The 11557-nt window shown below is 50.3% G+C and overlaps 1 long non-coding RNA gene across 3 annotated transcripts; it reads left to right on the top strand.

Moving 5' to 3' along the window:
* Positions 1 to 2446: 2446 nt before the first annotated feature.
* LOC129604037 (uncharacterized) lies at positions 2447 to 4971 on the top strand. 3 transcript variants are annotated; one of them, XR_008694575.1, is made up of 8 exons: positions 2447 to 2628; positions 2748 to 2860; positions 3006 to 3116; positions 3359 to 3483; positions 3566 to 3648; positions 3734 to 3804; positions 4053 to 4168; positions 4354 to 4971. It is a non-coding gene; the product is annotated as an uncharacterized LOC129604037 (long non-coding RNA). The 3 variants fall into 3 exon arrangements; XR_008694576.1 differs by having other exon boundaries at positions 2447 to 2860; positions 4053 to 4174; XR_008694574.1 differs by having other exon boundaries at positions 2451 to 2860.
* Positions 4972 to 11557: the final 6586 nt, after the last annotated feature.

Raw genomic sequence — 11557 nt, 5'->3', positions numbered from 1 at the left:
AGCCCCAGAAGGGAACCTGTCAGTCCGCAGCGTGCAGGCGAAGCGCGACGGGAAAAAACAGAGAGAGGCGAGGACGCTCAGTCAAGGCTGTCCCTCGAATGAGGACGACGATCTCGGCCTCCAGGGGAACGGTTCAGCCCCAGAGGGGAACCTGTCAGTCCGCAGCGTGCAGGCGAAGCGCGACGGGAAAAAACAGAGAGAGGCGAGGACGCTCAGTCAAGGCTGTCCCTCGAACGAGGACGACGATCTCGGCCTTCAGGGAGGAAACATCCTTCCCTTCGGTACCCCAACCCAGCGTGGCATCCTAAAGGCGACGTATTTGAACAACGACCAAGACAGCGCGGTACGAGACCAGACGCAGTCGAAGCGGGGTAAAGAAAAGAAAGGATGTGGCAAAGAAAACAAAGAGAGTGGGGTAAATGAAGAGCGCCGTGTGCTTTTCAGCGAAACCCCAGTTAGCGTAGGGTTTGTATGTATGTCAGAAGAAGCCAGGGAGACACGCTCGGCATACTGGATACGAGTCGCCGCTGATGCCAGCAGGTTCCGCAGGAGGATAAAAACCTTGGAGTGTATGATATCCAGATGTCTGGACGAGGACCACCGGGAACTCATGAGGGACTACATAGAAGATACTGCAGCAGCTCCAAATCCCAACTCCCCGAGCGCTCCTTGCCTCCCTCCTTGCCTATTTACTTGCAAAAAAATACTCACGTTTGAATAAGCTTTCAGCGATGACGGCAGTGAATTCCTCATCTAAATCATCGTGCGCGACCACCGAGCCGTACGACTGCCTCTGTTTGAATGACAGGACTCTGACAGAACACGAGAAAACGAACTTGGACCGAGTCAACGTGATGTGCTTCGACCGCAATGGACTCACAATGATCGGACCCAAGACCAGTGCCTTCTCCAGACCCATGGATGTGCACTCGACCCACTATCACCATCTGGATGCCCTATTAGCCATGATGGCGTGCTACATTGACCCGACTGTTAAAAGCTTGCAAGATTATCCGGCGAGACACGTCCAAGAAGCAGAGACCCAGAACAGAGGCCTACATCTGTAACTTGATATGTTTGATGCACTTCATTGCTTTCCTGTTACCCAAGCTGGTCACAATTAAAAAATAAAAACATTTAGAATCTCATGACATGTTGAATTTTCTTTATTTGATCAGGTCAAACGTAACCTGAGCGTGTGTGTGTGTGTGTGTGTGTGTGTGTGTGTGTGTGTGTTGTTACATTTGATGAACTCTCCAAAGGTTTTATACATCGCCATGAGTTAAAATGTCTGTGAGATTGATATGAACGTCTCACAGATGAAACTCAGAACATTTCATCACACGTTTGAGGTCTGTTAGAGAAAACTTGGGTGATGGGTCATGGGTGAAATGTGCAAAAAAAAGTAATGTCAGAGTTTGGACCCCCATCCATAGTCTAGTGAACAGCCTCCCCAGAAGTCACATTTTTGTATTTATTTTTCATGCATGCAAGTCATTTCCATACCAGAAGATGTCACCACAACTAGAGATGTTTTAACCCTCACGCAGCCTTCGAGGGGGTCAGTCTGACCCCACGAGACAAACTATGAAACTTTTGATTCTTTTTACGTTTTTGGCCACAAGGCACCTACGCGTCGCAGGATCCGCTGCGGCTCGGTCACCGCTCCCTTCTTCTTCGTCACAGGCCCGTCCCGCATCCTCCCGGGGTCCGGCGCGACCCCGGCCCACGGAACCTTCCCGTCAGGCGTCCTGCCGGGGTCCGGCGCGACCCCAGCTCCCTGTACCTCCCCGTCAGGCGTCCTCCCGGGGTCAGGCGCGACCCCAGCCCCATGTACCTCCCCGTCCCGCATCCTCCCGGGGTCAGGCGCGACCCCAGCTCCCTGTACCTCCCCGTCCCGCGTCCTCCCGGGGTCAGGCGCGACCCCAGCTCCCTGTACCTCCCCGTCAGGCGTCCTCCCGGGGTCCGGCGCGACCCCAGCTCCCTGTACCTCCCCGTCCCGCGTCCTCCCGGGGTCCGGCGCGACCCCAGCCCCCTGTACCTCCCCGTCCCGCATCCTCCCGGGGTCAGGCGCGACCCCAGCTCCCTGTACCTCCCCGTCAGGCGTCCTCCCGGGGTCAGGCGCGACCCCAGCTCCCTGTACCTCCCCGTCCCGCGTCCTCCCAGGGTCCGGCGCGACCCCAGCCCCTGTACCTCCCCGCCCCGCGTCCTCCCGGGGTCCGGCGCGACCCCAGCCCACGGAACCTCCCCGTCAAGCATCCTGCCGGGGTCTTGGCGCGACCCCAGCCCACGGAACCTCCCCGTCAAGCGTCTTGGCGCCGCGTTAGAAACCCATTCTTTCGTAGCTCTCATCGTGGCGTTCGTGTGCAGCCTTGTTCATTGTGGCCATTTTGCTAAATTTTCGTGCCCAGAGCGAGTCGCTGCGTGTGAAGAGCCAATGGCATCGATGTTTCCACAGCGAGTCACTGATCAGCGCGCTGCTGTTGGCAGGTTTAGTTGAGGTTAGGGTGGTCTGTCGAGGAGCTCCCGCCCCCTGCGACTTGTCCACCGGTCTGCGGGGGAGTTGAGCCTGGTTGTAAACCTCCACACGGTGCGGTTCTCAGAGTAATGGCTGTCTACAAGAAGACGGTAAGAAAAGCGTTTCAGTGAAATAATACCTTCTGTTTTAAAATGTTTGTTAAAAGAAAACGAGAGAGAGAGAGAGAGAGAGAGAGAGATGCTTTGGCTTTTTGGTTTTTCCTTTTCAGCTGCAGACCATCGCAGTCATTTGATCAGAGCGGAGGGCAGCCAAAGGCCTCAGTATCTTGAGGATTACAACACAAAAAGGCACAGTGTGACTGTTCCCTATGAGCCGCCCCAGGTATCACTGCCTCTCACTTCTGACCTTTCCCCTAACGTAGCAATTAAATGTTATCATTCTGTTGTGCCTCTCGTTCCGCTTTCACGGTTTGTCATCCCTGAAATTACCCGTGCACTAAACGACTACTATCCTGCATGTGTTTCAGCCGGGCTCAGAGATCACCACAATCCTGTTCAACTTCATGTGCAACAGCTCCTGCATGGGAGGCATGAACCGCAGGACCCATCCTCACCATCCTGACCCTTGAGACTTCAGAGTACGTATGGTTTCATCTACCAGGATTGGTGTGAGCTGAAATGTATTTGCTGGATAAAGAGTAGTGTTACATGGAAACCGAGGGTCGACGTGGTGTAACTTGATCTCCTGCTTTATCTATTTGCCTGTTTTATGTTTATTTTGTTTCTAAATGTAACTTGAAGTTGAAGTTGTGCATCACTGTTATCCCACCTCAAAGATAGCTTTTGCACCCTTAGTAAATGTTTTTCTACTGTCTTTTAGCGGACAACTTTTGGGCCGAAGATGCTTCGAGGTGCGTGTCTGCGCGTGTCCCGGCAGGGATCGTAAAACAGAGGAGGCAAATAGTGCCAAACTGCAGACAGGGGCCAAACAAGTGAAGAAAAGAAGTATGTGTTTGTTTATTAATGCTGGGTTTGTCTTTGAACCTTGGCTGTCTTCTATCTTACGGATCACGTTTTGCTTTTCTAGAAAGTGCCCCAGCAACAGATCCTGATATGTGCAAAAGGAAGTCTGGCTCAAGCACAGACGAGGAGGAAGTATTTATGTTGCCAGTTAGTACACACACAAAGTATTTAAAAAATCTAGTGTTGTCACAGAATTGCAGCTCTCAATTTAAATCCTTTTTTTTTTCTGCAGGTTAAAGGCCGTGAGCGCTATAACATGTTAAAAAAGATAAATGATGCATTAGAACTGGCTGAAAAAGAGGCGTAAGTATCTTTAAACTACAAGACACACACACACACACACACACACACACACACACACACACACACACACACACACACACACACAGAGAAACTGTGATCGGATGTCACTTTGATAAACATTAGCTGCTACGGAACAGCTGCATGAGACTTTCAGCATTGCATAGCTGTAGTGTTAAATACTTTTCCCTTAAACCAGACGTGTCCCATCTCTGTTCTGCATGGTCACTGTTTGTTTCCTCTCTCCACAGTAAAAACAAAACCAGGGCTTCTAAGGAACTGCTGCCGTCCAGTGGAAAGCGCGTCTTGCAAAAAGCAGAACGAAGCGACAGCGACTAGTTGCAATCTGCCTTCTTTTAACCGCCATGTACGAGTACGAACATCTACGATCATGACTATGAATCATTGTTTACCTCCCTTTGATGTTTCTACATTAATTCCTGCCATCAGTCTGAGGGCATACGTTGAGCAGTAACGTATTAACGATTCAGTGGGGCTTTACTATTTTTAACTACAAAGCCCTTTAAATAGTTTTTTTTTTATCTCCTGCAGGTTATGTTCAGTGTTGCTTCCTGGCCAACATCCCTCAGCAGGAGGCTGCACGATCATCGAGTTCAGATGAACTGCGCGACCCCAGCCCCCCTGTACCTCCCCGTCCCTCGTCCTGCCGGGGTCCGGCGCGACCCCAGCCCACGGAACTTCCCCGTCCCTCGTCCTGCCGGGGTCCGGCGCGACCCCTGCCCACGGAACCTCCCCGTCCCTCGTCCTGCCGGGGTCCGGCGCGACCCCAGCCCCCTGTACCTCCCCGTCCCGCATCCTCCCGGGGTCAGGCGCTACCCCAGCCCCCTGTACCTACCCGTCAGGCGTCTTGCCGGGGTCCGGCGCGACCCCATTTTTTTTGTTTTTTATTTTTCCTTCTCCTTTCCTCCCCTTTACCTCCACCCGTGCCACAGGCCCACTGATGATGAACATGATGATGATGACGAACATGATGATGATGATGATGATGATGATGATGATGATGATGATTATGCAAGCAGACAGCTGCGTGCAAGGGCTGACCATTTTAAACGAAAAATAAAACAGACCAAACAGGCAAAAACATTTGATTAAATGCCAAAAGTTTATTTAATAATATAAAACAGTTATGAAATAAAGGAGTACAAGGCGCATTCCGTACAGTATAATTTAATCGGTACGCGTAAAGCAACAGAGGCAGGCGTAGAAAGAAATTGAATACGGCCCTTTTTTTTTTTTTTTTTTAATCTTCATCAACGGGATTCTCGGCTCATCAAAACTTGACGCGAAGCAACTTTCGCAGCAGCGCCAGCATCAGTATCCCGCAGCGTTGGTTGTGGCTCTCGCTCCGCCGCGAGCCGCACACGACGCAGGGCATATCAAAGCCAAAGCCGACATGGCCTTCCACGGCCTCCATCAGCATCAACTCGGGGAACGCCACGTAGCCCCTTCTGTAACGCTCCTTGCCTATCATTGCTTTCCGGACGCTTTCTTTGCCAGAGAACTTTTTCGCCAGGAAGTCGCACTCCTCCGCTCCGGCAACGTGCACGTGATACACATGCTCTCTCAGCATGTTGTCACCCGCTACGAAACGGGAAAGCCTGACGCCGCACGCATCACACACGTGAGTGTCTACGGTGTCCAGCTCATACGACATGCCCTCACGGCTGCCCAGCTCCCTGAACAGGTTGTCCGCAGTGCGAGGGCCGACCACGCTCCTCTCGCTCGGCCTTTTCGTGTACAGCAGAGGCTTGCGCCCGTAGTCGTCGTCCAGCTGGGTGTCGGTCAGGTACGCCGTGAATCTCTTGCAAACTTCTTTGCATCTGTCGCGGTGTCGTCTCCCCGCGCCGGCACAGATGACGCATCGCGTTACGTTTAGCAGGTAACATTTGCCACCGCTGGCAAATAAGAGGGCGTCCGGAAACGCCACCATGCCGTGGGCGAACCTGAGTTCGCCCAGGTCCAAGGCCAATTGATCCGGTGGCAGGTGGCGGTGTCTGTAATGAGCCTTGACGCGAGCACACCGTCCGTCGCTGGCCAGGATGTGTTTGTCCAACAAGTCCCTTAAGGCACCCTCAGCGGCCAGAGCGTTCCCACGTGAACAGTCGCACTCCAGACCTTCGTCTAGGCCTCCTTCTGGGTCTGGGAATCCGCTATGATCCAACGGGCACGGGGTTCCCTCTTCTTCTACACGAAGGCGCAGAGAGTCTGTGGTCCGCTCGAGCCGCGGCTCGAACGTCGCGCAGCCGTCGGTTTGCAGGTCACCTTCTTCTTGAGAGGCCATAGCGTTGGAACCTTTCGACGAGACTGTGGTGGATAAACGCTCGTTCCGAGCTTGTCAGGTGAAGTGGTACTGCGATGTATTCTCTCTGCGACTTTTAAGGTTCGCCGCACCGATGAGCCGATCCTCCAATCGGCTCATCGTCATCTCACCGCCAGACAACTCCTCCTGAACCGTCCTCCACTTTGTCCAACGTGGAAAAAGTCCTCCGACCGGGACAATTTATTCCCACCAGGAGGATCCTCCAACTCGGAAAAATCCTGGGAAACCTGGGAAATCGAGGGAAAACTTGTGTAAAAATTGGAAATGAGGCGGCGACTGGTCAATGGGTTCCGCCGCAGCGCTCCTCACATTGAGACCGGTGGAATAGCGTTGACACAATAGCGCAGGCCTCAGTGCCTGCAGCAGCCACGCTCCCCATACATGTAAAATAAAAAAGAAAAAAATTTATTTCACCACCCACCCGTCCCGCGTCCTCCCGGGGTCTGACGCGACCCCACGCGCGCGCACACACACACACACACACACACACACACACACACACACACACACACACACACACACACACACACACACACACACATTATTTGAATATTATCATATTATGAGGGAGAAAATAAAGACCAAATAAGCAAAACTTTTGATTAAATACTAAATATTTATTAAATATAAAACAGTAATCAAAGAAAGGAGTACACAATGCATTCATATGCACCCATATTCATATTCATATTAAAACCTCAGAGAGACTTTATCCAACGTGAAAAATCCTCCAACGTGGCAGTTTATCCCACCGGAAGGATTCCTCCAACGCGGTGAAGATTCCTCCAACTTGGAAACTCGGTGTTTGTGTGTGTGTGTGCTTTCACCTGCAAATTATTTCACCACCACCCTCACGTCCTCCCTAGGTCCAACACGACCCCATGAGCCGCACACACACACACACACACACACACACACACACACACACACACACACACACACACTGATTGATTATTATATTATTATATTATATATATATATATATTATATTATATTATGAGGGAGAAAATAAAGACCAAATAAGCAAAACTTTTGATTAAATGTTAAATATTTATTAAATATAAAACAGTAATCAAAGAAAGGAGTACACAATGCATTCATATGCACCCATATTCATATTCTTATTAAAACCTCAGAGAGACTTTATCCAACGTGAAAAATCCTCCAACCTGGCAGTTTATCCCACCTGAAGGATTCCTCCAACGTGGTGGAGATTCCTCCAACTTGGAAACAAGACCCCACACGCACACACACACACACACACACACACACACACACACACACACCTTCTCCACTTTATCCAACGTGAAAAATCCTCCAACCTGGCAGTTTATCCCACCTGAAGGATTCCTCCAACGTGGTGGAGATTCCTCCAACTTGGAAACAAGACCCCACACGCACACACACACACACACACACACACACACACACACACACACACACACACACACACACACACACACACACACACACACACACACACACACATTATTTGAATATTATCATATTTTGAGGGAGAAAATAAAGACCAAATAAGCAAAACTTTTGATTAAATACTAAATATTTATTAAATATAAAACAGTAATCAAAGAAAGGGGTACACAATGCATTCATATGCACTCATATTCATATTCATATTAGAATTCACATCACACGTATTCAATCAATTCAAAGGTGTCCGGACATCTTAATCGGCACGCGTAACGTCAGAGAGACTTTATCCAACGTGAAAAATCCTCCAACGTGGCAGTTTATCCCACCGGAAGGATTCCTCCAACGCGGTGAAGATTCCTCCAACTTGGAAACTCGGTGTTTGTGTGTGTGTGTGTGTGCTTTCACCTGCAAATTATTTCACCACGACCCTCACATTCCGCATCCTCCCTAGGTCCAACACGACCCCATGCTCCGCGCACACACACACACACACACACACACACACACACACACACACACACACACACACACACAGATTGATTATTATATTATATATATATTATATTATATTATGAGGGAGAAAATAAAGACCAAATAAGCAAAACTTTTGATTAAATGCTAAATATTTATTGAATATAAAACAGTAATCAAAGAAAGGGGTACACAATGCATTCATATGCACTCATATTCATATTCATATTAGAATTCACATCACACGTATTCAATCAATTCAAAGGTGTCCGGACATCTTAATCGGCACGCGTAACGACAGAGGCTGGCGGGGCGGGGAGAAGCTCGATACAGCCGGCGATGTGAGCCAAGAGTTCAGAGACAGACTTGAACGGGTCTCTCACAGTGCCATCCACGAGCACGTATTGGAAATCGCACGGGGTCGAACAAAACAAAACGCTCCGAGTACACTCGTCGGTAGCGATGTCGAACAGGTATCCCGCGTCGTAGCTGCCCATATAACAAAAGACTATCCCCGCGTTCGGCTTCACCTCGGGCAGCTTTTCCGGATAGGCGTACAGCCCCCACCAGGTGTCGCCCAGTGTCGTTATCGCGCCGCGCACCTCACTCAGCAACCTCGTGGCAGACAGATCCTCAAAGCGCACTCCGTCTTCCTGGGGGGGACTCAGAAGCCTGGCGCGGTCCTCGGCGATAACTTTGCCGATCAGCCTCAAGGGGTCCAACGCCGTCCCGTAAGGGTCGGACCAATATGGGGCGGTGGTGTCCATGACCGTGTCGTCGCGAGCCACCGGCTCGAAGAGGATCTTGTAGACTCCATTGTAAACCACCAGAGAGAAAAATTTCAGACCCCTCACGGTCTTGATTGCACCCCAAAGAACAACGCCGTTCCCCGACTCTTTCCGGGGACTTGGGATGCAGTCGGCCAGCAAAACTATTCCCTCGCACGGTGTAACGCGCGCGCGACACAGATGCACCAGCCCCTTGCCGGGCGAGGCCCAGATCTTCCCCGTTAGGACCTCCATTTCCTCCCAGGTGGCGTTCAGGAGCGCCCAATTTCCCACGGGTCTGCGTTGCGAGACGTGAGGATGCGCGTCTCGCCAGACAGCGAACTTGTCATTGTCTCTGGCTTTTCCAGTGCCTTTAGAGAAGGTCTCTAAGATCTGAGCGATGGCGACGAGCTCCGGTCCGTTAGAGAAGTTAGAGGTCTCTGCGTCCATGTCGGTGAGCTCTGTTCAGTTTAGAGGGACGGGAAGAGTAGCCATCCTCTTCTGTCTTCTGTGGGGTTTATATGACGCCGACCGTGGGAAGGTGGCAGGTCTGACCGGGGTCCGATCCCCGACCCTAACCTTGTTTTTGTTTTTTTTCGTATTCTCTGGCACCACATCTCCATCGCTGCCAGAGGCATCAAACCAAAATCATCTCACCGCCAAAGTACTCGGAGCCGTTCTCCACTTTATCCAACGTGAAAAATCCTCCAAGCTCCTCCAAGTTTATCCCACCAGAAGGATTTCTCCAACAAAAAAAAACATCTAACCTGGGGGGGGGGGGACTTATTTCACCACCACTCTCACGTCCTTCAACAAGACCCCACACGCACGCACGCACACACACACGCACACACACACACACCTTCTCCACTTTATCCAACATGAAAAATCCTCCAACCTGGCAGTTTATCCCACCAGAAGGATTCCTCCAGCGTGGTGGGAAAAAATCATCTAACCTGGGTTCGTCCAACGTGAAAAATCCTCCAACGCAGCAGTTTATCCCACCAGAAGGATTCCTCCAACGTGGTGGAGATTCCTCCAACTTGGAAACAAAACCCCACAAGCACACACACACACACACACACACACACACACACACACACACACACACACACACACACACTTTCTCCACTTTATCCAACTTGAAAAATCCTCCAACCTGGCAGTTTATCCCACCAGAAGGATGCCTCCAACGTGGTGGAGATTCCTCCAACTTGGAAACAAGACCCTACACGCACGCACACACGCACACACACATTGTCTCCACTTTATCCAACGTGAAAAATCCTCCAACACGGCAGTTTATCCCACCAGAAGGATCCCTCCAGCGTGGTGGGAAAAAAGCATCTAACCTGGGTTTGTCCAACGTGAAAAATCCTCTAACGCGGCAGTTTATCCCACCAGAAGGATTCCTCCAGCGTGGTGGGAACAAATCATCTAACCTGGGTTTGTCCAACGTAAAAAATCCTCCAACGCGGCAGTTTATCCCACCAGAAGGATTCCTCCAGCGTGGTGGGAAAAAAACATCTAACCTGGGTTTGTCCAACGTGAAAAATCCTCCAACATGGCAGTTTATCCCACCAGAAGGATTCCTCCAGCGTGGTGGGAAAAAATCATCTAACCTGGGTTTGTCCAACGTGAAAAATCCTCCAACGTGGCAGTTTATCCCACCAGAAGGATTCCTCCAGCGTGGTGGGAAAAAATCATCTAACCTGGGTTTGTCCAACGTGAAAAATCCTCCAACGTGGCAGTTTATCCCACCAGAAGGATTCCTCCAGCGTGGTGGGAAAAAAATCATCTAACCTGGGTTTGTCCAACGTGAAAAATCCTCCAACGCGGCAGTTTATCCCACCAGAAGGATTCCTCCAGCGTGGTGGGAAAAAATCATCTAACCTGGGTTTGTCCAATGTGAAAAATCCTCCAACGTGGCAGTTTATCCCACCAGAAGGATTCCTCCAACGTGGTGGAGATTCCTCCAACTTGGAAACTTGTGTTTGTGTGTGCTTTCACCTGCAAATTATTTCACCACCCTCACGTAGCTTGGACTAAAAACAAACAAAAAAAGAGAAAACTGGTCTTACTTATGAGTTGGTGTTAGGGAGACGCTTGCGTGCCCGCGTTTCCTGCATGCTTGCCTGACCCCCTGCTCATTGGCCTGCCTGCCTGCCTGCCAGCTTGTCTGCCAGCTTTGCGCTCTCTCTTCATGGCCGCTGCTCGTTTCACCGCCGCACAGGTTCTAGAGCAGATTTTTTTAAGCCAATCTAATGACGACTCTGAACCAGAAGAGGAATCTGAGGAAGACGTGTCAAGTGAAGAAGAGAAAGAAAAAGGAGAAGCAGATACAGCAGATACAGCAGGACCAGAAACAGATGAAGGACAAAAAGACAGCGAGGGATGTGATCTAAGGCTGGACACTTCAGATGAAGAAGTTGATGATGAAGAATATAATGATGATGATGATGATGATGATGATGATGTTGATGATGATGAAGATGATGATGAAATAATAGAAAATGTGCAAAGACTGGAGCAAATAGAACTCGAGGATGAGGATGAAGAAGAAGAAAAAGAAGAAGAAGAAGATAAAACTTTTATCTCTAAAGACGGGAAAATAAAATGGTCCTCCGCTGCGTTTCGCAACGGCGAGGAAGCGAGGAACGTCCCTCTTAGTCCTCTTTCTGCCCAGGGACCCACAGAGTACGCGGCGGCTCAGGCGGTCGACTTTGAATCGACCTTCCGCATG

The sequence above is a fragment of the Betta splendens genome, chromosome 4 (genome assembly GCF_900634795.4).
Source record: "Betta splendens chromosome 4, fBetSpl5.4, whole genome shotgun sequence".
NCBI lineage: Eukaryota > Metazoa > Chordata > Actinopteri > Anabantiformes > Osphronemidae > Betta > Betta splendens.
The sequence above is the reverse complement of the archived record's forward strand: the minus strand, read 5'-3'. Positions and strand labels throughout refer to the sequence as shown.